The 12,930-nt window shown below is 35.9% G+C and overlaps 1 long non-coding RNA gene across 1 annotated transcript; it reads right to left on the bottom strand.

The window, feature by feature from the left end:
• Positions 1–409: 409 nt before the first annotated feature.
• LOC140164971 (uncharacterized) lies at positions 410–12,496 on the bottom strand. Its single transcript, XR_011860614.1, has 3 exons — positions 12,388–12,496; positions 4,660–4,965; positions 410–3,340 (listed from the first exon to the last, which is right to left on the bottom strand). It is a non-coding gene; the product is annotated as an uncharacterized lncRNA (long non-coding RNA).
• Positions 12,497–12,930: the final 434 nt, after the last annotated feature.

Below are 12,930 nucleotides of genomic sequence, written 5' to 3'. Positions count from 1 at the left end.
ACATGTTTTTTACATCCCAAACTTTTAGATTTGTCATTTTCTTATAAGAAATATCCCATTTATTTAGTGTTTCCAGGGTCTAGAAAGAAGGTACCAAAACAACAATATTAGTAGTACATGATATATTGTTCAACATGGTGCTAACCCTCAAATTACAAGTGACTGGTTTCAAATTAATAATTACAACTCGCATTATCTGTTGCAAAACCCATGTACTGTATGCTTATGTACATAATACATCTGATTTCACAACTATGTGGTCAGAAAATGGTTTCTCTTAAAACTAGTAACATGTGTTTTTGGAGGTTAGGACTAAATTACACCCACCCCTTTAATTGTGAAAGAAGAAATGTATCCATTAACAGATGAGTAATGGACTGTCTTTGAAATTCATTAAAAATGGGCCTTAACAACAAACAAATATGGTGTGAAAATCGTGAGAATTGACATCTAATAATAATATGAAATTGCAAATGACAAATGCAGTTGTCTCATGGATTGTTCATTTATAATAATAATAATTATAATAAATAAGCATTACAAAGTCATTAAAACCAGATCAATTACACAAAACATATACAATCATATCAATTATCATAACAGAGTGGTGAAACGCACACGACCGTATCCCAACAAAGGGCTGGGACGCGACCGCATACCCCAACCACCATACCGTGAGTGCTAGATGCACAGATACGGGTCCTGGGAGCCACAGCTATGCATCCCACACAACATGGGTACAAACAATAACAATACATAGATAAATGCAACAACAATTACAAAATGTGAGAAACAGATAAAACAAAATTTCATAAATATCACAGAGCAGAAACAATTCTGAGTTCACACAACCACTTCCCAACATGGCTGGTGGAGAGTAATTGTGTGAGCCCAACAATCATGAAATGAGAGGCTCACTATCACACTCCAAGAAGGCAACAACAGTGCACCTCGCATAGCCCCCCCCCAATAATAATTACAAAATAAAACATTTAGTAAATTTATACACCATATAGCAATGCAGACAATAAGGAAATATTTTTAATAAATCGCAGTAAAATATGATCATGTATGAGAAGCCCACCGACTGAGCACGATGGGACAGTCGGTGCACCTCACATACAAAGTAACACACATACATTCTTTAAAAATAAAAACATTGCACAAAGAGACACCTCTCTCAAGCATCACAATCAGCAGCATCAGAAGAAGCATGAGAGACCAAATGACATGATCCCAGGGAGCCAGTCAGTGGACCTCACATAACATCCCCGTACATGAGTAATAAAAAGCATAACAACATGAAAAAGTCCCAATGATACAACAACTCAGCAAGTAAAACAATATAAAACAGCACAGTTCAATAGGCAATGCATACAATGTATCAGGTAAACACAGAAACGCATTATTACAATGTAAACACGTATTTGTTTGTTGATTTGTAAGGCAATTCATTCCATACATGTAGCGTTAGTGCTGCAGGCAGTGAAAGACCAGCTTCCATACACTGTAATGCAGATGTCTTCACTGGAGTGAGTAAGTATTTGGCACCGGACCTGAATGAGCGAGTGTCCTTGTATTCCGCGATCAACTCATAAATATAGTCCAGTGCAAGCCCATTTAGTGATTTGTAAGTTATTATAAAGATCTTCAGTACTGGTAACCAATGAAGCTGTTGCAGAACTGGTGTTATATGTTCATCCTTTCTCAGACGGGGTACCATCCTAGATACAGTGTTTAACACTTGCTGTAGTTTAGCGATTTCATAATCCGGTAGTCCGTAAAGAATGCTATTGCAGCTGTATAAGAGTGAACTCACAAAGGCATGGATTAGTTTCTCAGTGGATGCATGATCGAGGTACTTCTGAACTTGACCAATTTTGCGTAGAACAAAGTTAGCTGCTTTGCAGATGTTATTCACATGAGCTGACATACTTAGGTGTATATCAATGGTCACACCAAGGTTGCACGCTGAAGGAACTGCATCAACAGATTCAGAGAGAACATGAAGACGTGGAATGGTATGGAATGGTATTTCTTTTACGTAAGAACTTGGAAGTAACATGTAGGAATTCCGTCTTGCTGCTGTTCAGTTTCAACTTGTTTGCATACATCCAGTTTTTCACATCATGGATGCAGTGTTCGAAAATGGAGATGGCAATTGAAGTCTCCGACTGATTGAAAGTCATGTCCAGTTCAACAGTTGTGCATCATTAATGGTGCGGTGTACATGGTAAAACACAACAGGCCAAACAGTCATTCATTTACTTGATTTTAAGTGCCTTTTTTACATATGAACGTCTCCCAATGACGCTGTTGATTGAAAATCAGAATCACTTCATTTCATCCATGAGTGGAGCTTGATCTTAAGGTTGTGAATAGAGGCCGGATTATGACAATCATGGTTAACACATTACTCTTTTCAACTGTGTGATCATGTACAAATAACTAATTGTATTTGTGACCGATGGCTTACATGTAGGTATGTACTTTCATGGTTTATGTACCTGATTCTAAATGTACCATAAGTAAAGTGAAAGCCTGACTTTAATGTATTGATGTCACCACTTAAAGCCAGACATTTATCTTCTGATGATTTTAGTCTTATTTAAATTCGGAATTCATTCAGTTTCTTGTAAACTTCATTGCCCAGCAAATTGTGCTGATAATCTATATTGAAAGTACTATTGGAGTAAGCAGCAGCAACTGCTTTGTTTGAAATGTAGTTACTACTGGTTTTGAATGCATCACATGATGAATGAGCTAGCAGACACTTAATAAACTAAGTTCTTAATTTGTTTTGTTGATGTAATTCATTCATAGTTTGAGGATGCAGGCATGTGCTGCAACGGCCTGCTATACTATACATGTAGCATCTCTATCTAGATATTCTGTGCTATTTTACATGATCCATTGCCTGGCAAAGGCGGTGTAATCTCTATACATGCTATTGAATGAATAAATCTAAAATCAAAACAGTTCAATTTCATAAAGAGATGACATTCTTGAGAATCCTGTTGCTTCTTTAATAATGTGATCAAAAATATCAATCTTTGTAGATACTGCTTACTGAGAGAATACATCTAAATTCCAAACAGTTCAGTTTCACATAAAGATGAACACAACACAGCAGCTGTGATCCTTTAGAATCCTGTTGCCTCTTTGATAATGAGATCAACAATATTGGCAAATACTATTACCAGTTCCATGCACAGAACATAATCTGCTTCATATGGAATGTTTGATGCTAGAATGTATTTTTCTGAACGTCAGAATGGTTCCCGAGTATCATAATATAATAGAGACTAGTGTCCTGGTTTGTCTGGTCGACTTGTGCAGTCTGTATAAAAAACAAAAGATAATAATACTTACATTATGAACAAAACACAAACATCATATTCAGAAGTGGGAAGTCGGGGTCAGAATTTCGGCGAGAATCGATTCTCGGAAATTGCATGGATTAAATAAGTAAATTCTCACAAACTTTTGTAGTTTACACAGAAGTTGATTTACAAGAATCAAATGATCCCTGCAAATTTATTCTGCAAGAATCAAGATTGATTCTCGCACTGTGAAACAAAATTCTGACCCTGGATGTGAAAGATTACAAAGGTTTAAAGTGACTTGTGCAATGTGAAAGTTTTGTTTTCCTTCTTAAGTAGTAATGTGTTGGGTCTACCTTCATTCTCAACAAATTCATTGCAACGATTCTGCATTCTGTTGACCAGGTTTCGTAAGCATTGCTGGTCCAGGTGACTCCATGCACGTTGCAGTATTCTCAGCAACCATTTCAGTGTTGTGTTGTCATTGACTTTCTTGTTTCCAGCTTGCTTCAGATGGTCTTAGAGATTTCCAATGGGGTTACAGTCTGGGGCTGGTCTTAGAGATGTCCAATGGGGTTACAGTCTGGGGCTTGGCAGTGCACTCCAGTCGTTCAATTCCTTCATGGACTCACCTGGACCAGCAGTGGATTCGAAACCTGGTCAATCACATTCAATTGACAATAATCACTCAGATTAATCATGATCAAAAATTTTGTTGGATAATTTTAAACCATTATGATAGCAATTTCATCAAATTTGTTTTTAACATTTCTTGTCATTAAAGTTGTTTAATAGAAATGCATAGATGTGTGTAGGCCTACTTGATATCCCTACATGTATGTTAAAATGCAGCTTCTTTTTGGCCTCAAATTTCATAAATGGCTGTATTTTCTGATGAAGGACAAAATATTGGACAAAAATGTAATGTGTAACTAATCAGGCTACATTTCACACTTTAAATCAACTTAAGGGGCCTAACAGTTTTGTAGTTATGCCCAAATATGCTTGTGCATATTGCTAAACCAGATATCCATTATGGGCGCCCAGTTTTTTTCTTTCGTCCACCAGTTGTGCCTGCAGTGTGACATTTACATGGCAGACACTCACCTTACTTGAGAACTCCAGCTTCGAAATTGCACACAATAATTGAGACTAGAGTCCAAAGCTATCGTTTTTCAGCAGATCAGCATTGAGATTGTTTGTAACGCATTCAACATGTTAAATATCCTGTTCATGTTTAAAATTGGATTTTAATGATTTTGTTATCTTGGGCCTTAGCCTCGAATGTGAAGCTATCTGTAAGCAAATTTGAAGCTAGGCTTATCAAGCAACTCACCATTAGCCTGATGATGTGCGACTTCATATCCACATCTCTCTACATGCTTCGTTCTTTTCACAGGTTCTCATAAATCGATGGCAGTTATGACAAAACCGTGGTGGGTGAATGTTGTTATGTGTAATGTCAACATTGCAGTATTGCAACAGTTTTGTATTCCAAGTGATGTTTGGAAACTTATCCACACCCTTACTGTCAAAACTTGTTCCAGGCAACTTTGATCCAGGCCTACGAAAATCTCTGCCACATATCCTACACACCTTTTACAATTTTGCTGATGCTGAAGGAGCCCAGACGTATTTTAGCCTGTAAATGAAGGAAAATAAAATAAAATTACAAATTAAACCCGATTGTTCCAAACACTCACATAAATAATCTGCTTATGCGTCCCGTTTCTTAACACGCAAACAAGCACACATAATCACATTCACCACGTATACATGTATTCACATACTAAGTTTTTTAAGAGCCAATCTTCCTTATTATGTACGGATCTGTGATACAAAAAAAAAATAGAATTTTCTCTAAAAAATGATTTTACAAAAAAAAAAATAGAATTTTCTCTAAAAAATGATTTTGGTAAATATTAACAAAAACTCACATACATTATACAGTATGAGCGTGCACAGCGCCCTCGTTCAGCTTAAAAAATTCTTGAAATTTCAGCCTCTCTGAGCCGTACTTACAAAGGATAAACTTTGGAGGTGCATAACGCATAACATTGTGAGTCATCCCAACCTGCATTTTGCATTTCTTTGAAGTACCAACTGATTACATCACAAAAACCAAGGGAAAAAATTGGATCTTTGATTAGTGCAAAAAACCCAGCAAATCCAATGTTTTGATAAAAAGCGCCCTCAAGCAAACTTCTAAGCATCATAACCACGGAGGTCTTTAATTTCAAACTTGTTCAGACTTGGGATAAGTTTAATTTTCCAGCAAAAAGTTTTTGGGATTTTGATGGCGCACATAGATACTGTTAACTGAGGTCAAAGGTCAAAATTTCATATTTTCGCAACTTTTTACTTGCCTAAAGGAAGTTCTCGAACCACAGTATTGCCTGTTTTCGCGGCGCCTGCTTTCACGATTACTTTCAGTAGAAATGAACCTGCAACAACCCATGAAGACCCTGAAATGACATTCCAAAAATTTGGCTCTAAATGTTGACTGAATCCACACACTTTCATGCCCATACAATAGTTTTTAGTAATTTGACCTCACCTGACCCCTGGATGACCTTGGGTGACCCCAAAATGACCTTCCAAAGATTTGGCTCTAAATGTTGAATGACAGTCATTTCTTTACATTTTTTCTTTGTCATATTGCGTCCGTCTATTGGGCGCCCCACTTTTATACGCCTTGCTATGCGTCTGTTGAATGTACCCACTTAGTTTCATGCCCATGACAGTTTTTAGTAATTTGACCTCAAATGACCCCTGGGTGACCTTGGATAACCCAAAAATGACCTTTCAATAATTTGACTATTTAAATGTTGACTGTATACCCACCAAGTTTCATGCCCATACAACAGTTATTAGTAATTTGACCTCAGATGACCCCTGGGTGACCCAGGAATCACACAGGATGACCTGAATATCTAATCAGGTAGAAGGCATGTACATTCCAAATTTTTGTGCGCTCCTCATGCATGATTGTTAAGTATTCATTCAATTATATGTACTCTCAAGCTTCAAATCAACAAAATGTGTGCACACTTACAATTTTGGTGTAACACTGTATGACTCAATGAGTAATAACTTCAAACGGTAATTTTAGCTAATGAGTTAATGACCATAGGTGTAGATCCTGGGGGTGGGGGGATAATTAAAACCTAATATTTTGAAATTTGGGGGTGGGGCATACAATCATCCCCCAATGTTGACGCCTGTAGGCCTATATGGGTTTGTGACCAAATTAACCCCATATTTGGGCAATTTGGTCATTTTAACTTAAAAAGTGCCAATTTTTTTTTTTTTTGTACTTCACACTAATTCATTCCAGTTTTGTACCATAGGCCTATACATGTATCGCCAATCTAGCTTTAATATGGCAAAATTTTTCATGCGCTTTGCGCATTTGTACCATGAACTTATTTTGGAAATTGCAACCAAAAGGTGCAATTACAAATGTAGACTTCCAAGAAATTTTCTCCAACTCTATCCCCCCATGTCAAAAAGAAATCTACGCCACTGTTAATGACATATATTTTTGGTTTCTTTTTTAGGACATGTAGAGGGATAAAAAAAATTAGACCATACATTATGTAAAAAGAGGGGGGAAAAAAGGGCGGAATGAAAAATGTTATACTGCAACAACCCCTTGTCCTATTGAGCTAGATGAGGTCTCATTTTAAAGCTGAAGGATGGGGTAAAAATTTTGGAAAATGTCAATGAAACAGAAGTTTAAACAAAAAAAATGGCAGCAGTTTACATAAATTTGAAATTGCAGGGGTGGAGGAGCAGGTGGGTCAGGAGCAGGTGGGTCAGGAGGAGGTTGAGTGTACTGAGTGAATGGGAATATTGTTTTTTGTCATACCCAGACATGTTTTACAAATATATTTTAAACAATATATAAGGAGCTGTTTTAAGTATTTAATTGTGAGTAACACATCAGAGTATTGTTCTGAAACATTTAAACATTTTCAGTATCAGTACTTGTAAAGTGGTATGTTCATTTGCATGGAATGCACTTGTAATTCCTTATGTATTCTATTGTTTTCTAATATCGAATTTGAAGAAACAGCATTTTGCCATAGCACGCTTATTAGTCACCCTACTATGCTAAAAGTATACATTTTCTGGGGTGAAATTTGCTGACAAATTCAAAATTTGCATTCAAAATTGAGTAGGTTGAAGTGTTAGCAACTTGTCCTTAAAAATTCAAAAAATAATTAATTTCATGTACTTTTTACACACCCTGTATCTCGCCTTTTATTGAAAGAGTCATTTATTGACTCCAAGATGTTCACAATCATGTTTGGAACATATTCTGTTACAAAATATTCCAAACACTCTATTTCAATGATGTGCAATGTAAATTGCTCTGATAATAGTCGAAAAGGAGAAAAATGCATTTAAAGTTTCAAATTTACATTGAATCCTGTACATTAATTAGGCGGAAACTGTCTGTTTTCGCAAAAACGGAACATATTTTTTCTTCAAAAGTCATGTTGATTAATAAAAAGGGTCATAACCTCCAAAATATCCAAAAATCATTTTTTGGTAAGTTTTTGGCCTGTAATGCAAAATGGACCACCTTCTGACATGCGACCACATACACAATGTACGTATGACATGTGTGCAAACTCATGTGATATCCCAAATACAGTCATTCCGACATTCGTTTACTGGGCTATTTCATTATAAATGACAACATTGAGTCCCAAAAGGGGTCAAAATTCAAACTCATTTATTTCATGCAAATTCATTATCATTTCAAAGTTCAGATGGTGTGTCAATAATTCTCAAAATATTAGAGCGTCAAACCCTCAGGAACCATTAAAAAATTAAATTGAATTTTTGCTGTGTAAAACATAGCTGCCGTCTGGAGGGGACATTTTTTAAACAATTTAATACACAACTTTGAAAGAGTATATGTAACCAACATTGGGTTCATACTTATTCATATTTAGTCTGTAATAATTGTTGTATGTTCCTTTACACTTCAGTGTCTTAAATATGCCAGTTTCAATATAAAACAATTAGTAAATTGATACTAATCCAGATAAATGGTGCAAAATTACTACATATTTTAAGGATAAACTTTATCTTCACATGAAAAATTCATGAAATAGTCATTTTGTCCTGCCCAATAGCTACACTGATGCATAAGTGAGTATTCTGCGTCAATCTGTTGTACTAGTCATGGAAAAAATAAAATAAAAGACCCCTCCTGTGTCATTTGTTCTGGATAGGACACATTTTTTAACACATAATAAAGCATACTTTAACTTTAGAAATAGCTGCATCAATATTATTGCATCAATATTATTGCATAAAAGATCCCCAGCATTTAAAATCCACTACAAACAGGGTTAATATTCTGGTTAAATTAGGAATATTGCAATTTTTAGCTAACCAAGTTCAATGCAGAATAATATCATATGTGTTCTCAACAACTGGACAATAATTTGAACACTAAAGTGGTTTGTAAGCATAATTTGCAATAAAATGCAAAAATTTCTTGTGGGTTTGGCTCTTTGAAATTTTTTATTTTTAGTTTGTTTACCAATTCATGGAAATGACATAATTGTGCTGGAGAGGACATTTGTTAAATTGCAAACAGAATCGTGGATACAGGCTTGCAATAATGCAACAAATACCAAATCATGTGCCACCTTGGTAGAAGGAAGACCACTCTTCCTCTACAAATTTCACATTCTATGATATAATCCTTCTTATTTCAACAATTAGTAATTAACTTCAGTTCTGGAGAGGACAAATTTTAACGCGGAACTGTGGTATCAAGAACAAGTGGTCTACTGTATGTAAAATAAATGAATTCCTCAATCAGTGCCCTGTCCCATCAATTGGTAATATAACACAGATTATACAGGTAGGGTAAGGGTTTATATTTCCTCTTTAATGTTAACAAAAATGGAGGCATGAATTGGAGAGGACACTCATTTTTTTTATTTAACGCAAAATGCCAATTTTGCAAGAATCTCTGAATTTTAACATTTTTGCACCAATTTTCACCATTCAACTTGCATGATGTTCCACACATATCATATTTTCATTGCAACAAGCACATTGCCATAGAATGTACCTAATTTTTCAAAGAATTAATTCAGAATACATGGGCAAAATGAAATGGGACTCCAAAATTGGGTTAAAATGTACCTTTTGGCAATTTTTTTATACAAAAAATAGACAGAATTCTGTAAAAATGCTCATGTAGCTTGTAGTTTGTGGCATACTTAGAATTAAGTTAATAACACTGCATTATCACCCTAATTATATCAACCAGATATGATAAAAGCCATTTTTGTGAACGTGTCATTTATAATGAAATAGCCCTACTATCCTGTATCCAGCTGCATGTCCAGCTAGTACAGGATCTATACAGTGATTTTTTTTATTTTGGGTGGATCACCGTACTCACTGTATAGGCATTTAATTTTTACATTGAAAATACATGTCACCCATGCACCACGCAATTGAATAGCAGAGCGATACTGCACAGGTTCGCTGCACTGCTGGTTACCAGCTGAGTTGCTCTCGTCTATGTCGTCTCATCAATCGGGCCGGAGCCTAAAAAACGTGGCGCACATATCATGACATCGAGAATTGACGCAAATTTTTACGGTAAAAGCAGTCATACCTAGAAAGGATCAAATTCAAATTGAGAAAATATTCTAGGTATGACTTGTTGTACTAATCATGTCCAGCTATCAAAATTACTTCACTTCAATATAAAAGGTTCTAGATGCATTGCATGCATTAATAACACAGTTAAAGCCATATTACATGTATAACATTTTCATACAAAATAGATCAGCATTTCTTTGCCATAAAATGTTAATTGGAATTTACTACCACTGTACCAGTGCATATGTCATAGTAGGTATGCTAGGTGAATTCAAATTTGCCATCAAACGGTATCATTTTATATAATTAAAGCCCTTGAGTAAACAAAGCCAAAATCGAAAACCTTTTTTTCATAGCACTTTCCGTAGCAAATTTAAGTTACATCTTGTCAAAGATTGACTTTCATCAAAAAGATTCAGCTAGCAAAATTCCCCAAAACGGCATTTTGGGGGTGTTTCTAGATCTTAGTCTCATTATGATACCGGTAGCAGCTTTTTTAATGGAACTGCTATCAAAATCCTCTAAAATTCCATGTGCAATTGTCTGATCACCATAAAAAATCATATATTTGGGTCAAGTGAAGTATAGAAAACATATTTATGTAGGTTTCCTTCTTCGGCCAGTTGTTTTAAATTTCAATGTAAATATGCATTGACATTGTCTGCGAATTTGGCTGACTAGCAAATGTGTTAACTAAGGTTTGCCTGGGATACCTACATGTATATGTCGCCAATTGATACGCACCACTCCTTCGGTCATGTTATGGTACGACCCTTTGTTGTGTAGATCACCGTCCGGCGTCCCGCACGCCGTGTACATACTGTGTGTTATGAACATTGTGTACATGTATGGTATGCGCTCGACTAATAATTCCATCGTAATAATAAAACGACGGTTCCATCGTTTTATTCAAAATCTCGGATTTGACAAAACTACAGCACCTAGAGTCTTGATTTAAGCAGGGTATATTGGTTTAATAAAGTACAATATAATCGTGTAAAAAAACGAATTTTAAAAAATCAGTGAGGGCGTCCTCCTCAGCAAATGTTATAATATCATGGCTTTAATCGCACTTTGGTCCAAACATGCCAATAACACAATCCCCGGGACCAGTGATCGAATTTAGGAAAAATAAATGGTTGTCCCACGGACAACCAGAATACAATTTCTGGTTGTCCGTCTAAGTTTTTGGTTGTCCGTAGGCCTACAAATATGACTTTTTGCTAGATTTATGTTGTCCAGCGGACAACCGAATGAGTATTTTTGGTTGTCCGGCGACTTTTTTAGTTGTCCCGGGCAACCGGAAAACCAAAATTTCGAACCCTGCCCGGGACACAATCGCAATCTGGACAGATAGTATCAGTTTGTGAATTGAGGACATCGAATAAGTTCCTTGTACTAAGGGGCCGTCCATAATTTTCGCCATTTTTACTTACGTTACAAAAGCGTACGTAAGAGGGAGGCAGGGGTAAAAATCCTGGGCATGTGTACGTAAGAAAAAATGGCGATTTATTAGAGCAAAAATTATGGCATTTTCCAATATTTTATTCATAATTTATAACTAATTGACCTAAAATTGTTCAATTCGTTTTAACAATTTCTTTAACATATGCAAAAAATGATTTTCGCTTTACATGTAATGTTGAGTCTAATATGCAGAAGCAGTGGTCCTATTTTACATTATGCTCAATTTATTTCATACCAAAATACCAAATACCATACACCAAACATGTCAAAGGGATGTCCCCCTGATTCCCTCTATATATGATTTGAACCCAGTAGTTCTATTAAAATGGAAAAGAGAGTATAGGATGTTCAGCAGATTTTGGAGTGCATTAGTCATTTAGTTAGATTCAGGTTGCATTTTTTAAAGCTATGTTTTAATTTATTGATGGCTTTCGTTTTCATGAATATAAGGTTTAAAAAAGGAATTCTTTTTAGCATTTCTCAACTTATCTGTAAAAATATTAATCATGTTAATCCAGAACTAACTGTCCTCCTGGATCACCGTAACGCGTAATATAACCCTAACCTAAACTCTAACCACAACCCCAAGCCAACCTCTCAATTTTGCTATTAGTAGTCATGGAAATCCTTCGCCATTTTATTTGTACGTAACTCGAGGGAGGGAGGGGGTAAAAAGTTACGTACGCTTTGTACGTAAGTGAAAATGGCGAAAATTATGGACGGCCCCTAAATCTGGTCCCAAAACAAACCTTGGCCATTATGGCCATATATGCACAATTGCACATGCATATACCCCGGTATGTGAATTGTCATGATTGATTGTTGCGTGATCATGGTGATTCGATTCACAATCACATGCTAACTTTTTTACGCGTCTAAACCTCTACAATTAGCAATCGGTTCTCAATATTATACATGATATGACCTTAGAATATTATTAGTCAACACTCACCGCCAGGCTTGGGTCCTTTAACATGTTTAATACCTTCCAAAAGTGCCCATTTCTGTGGACATGTCGATCGCGATACCGATACTGAGTGTAGGCTGCCATTGTAACAGTATCATGTGCTAGAAGGAGTCAAGGAGAGCCCGTTTTCAAGAGGAGCACCCCTGTCGCAGGTGAAATGGCGTTAGGCCTACATGTCACTCATCTATCATCATTTTATACCAGAAGTGACTCCTAAATTACCTTTGACGCTAAATAAACAAATACCACATAAGACATTGGGTATAACAATTCATGTGTGAACATACCATATCACTCTCCTATGTTTTTCTTACCTAAGAAAATTGTTTGAAGGAATTTCGTTTTATACCGGAAATGACCCTTAATGAACTTTGATCCCAAATTAAAAAATACCATATAGACATTGAGTAAACACAATTAATGTGTGAACATACCATCACTCTCCTATGTTTTTATTAGGTAATAAATTTTTTGAAGATATTTCGATTTATAACGGAAGTGACACCTTAATGGCCTTTGACCCCAAAT

This window comes from Amphiura filiformis, chromosome 11, assembly GCF_039555335.1.
Source record: "Amphiura filiformis chromosome 11, Afil_fr2py, whole genome shotgun sequence".
Classification (NCBI taxonomy): domain Eukaryota; kingdom Metazoa; phylum Echinodermata; class Ophiuroidea; order Amphilepidida; family Amphiuridae; genus Amphiura; species Amphiura filiformis.
The sequence above is the reverse complement of the archived record's forward strand: the minus strand, read 5'-3'. Positions and strand labels throughout refer to the sequence as shown.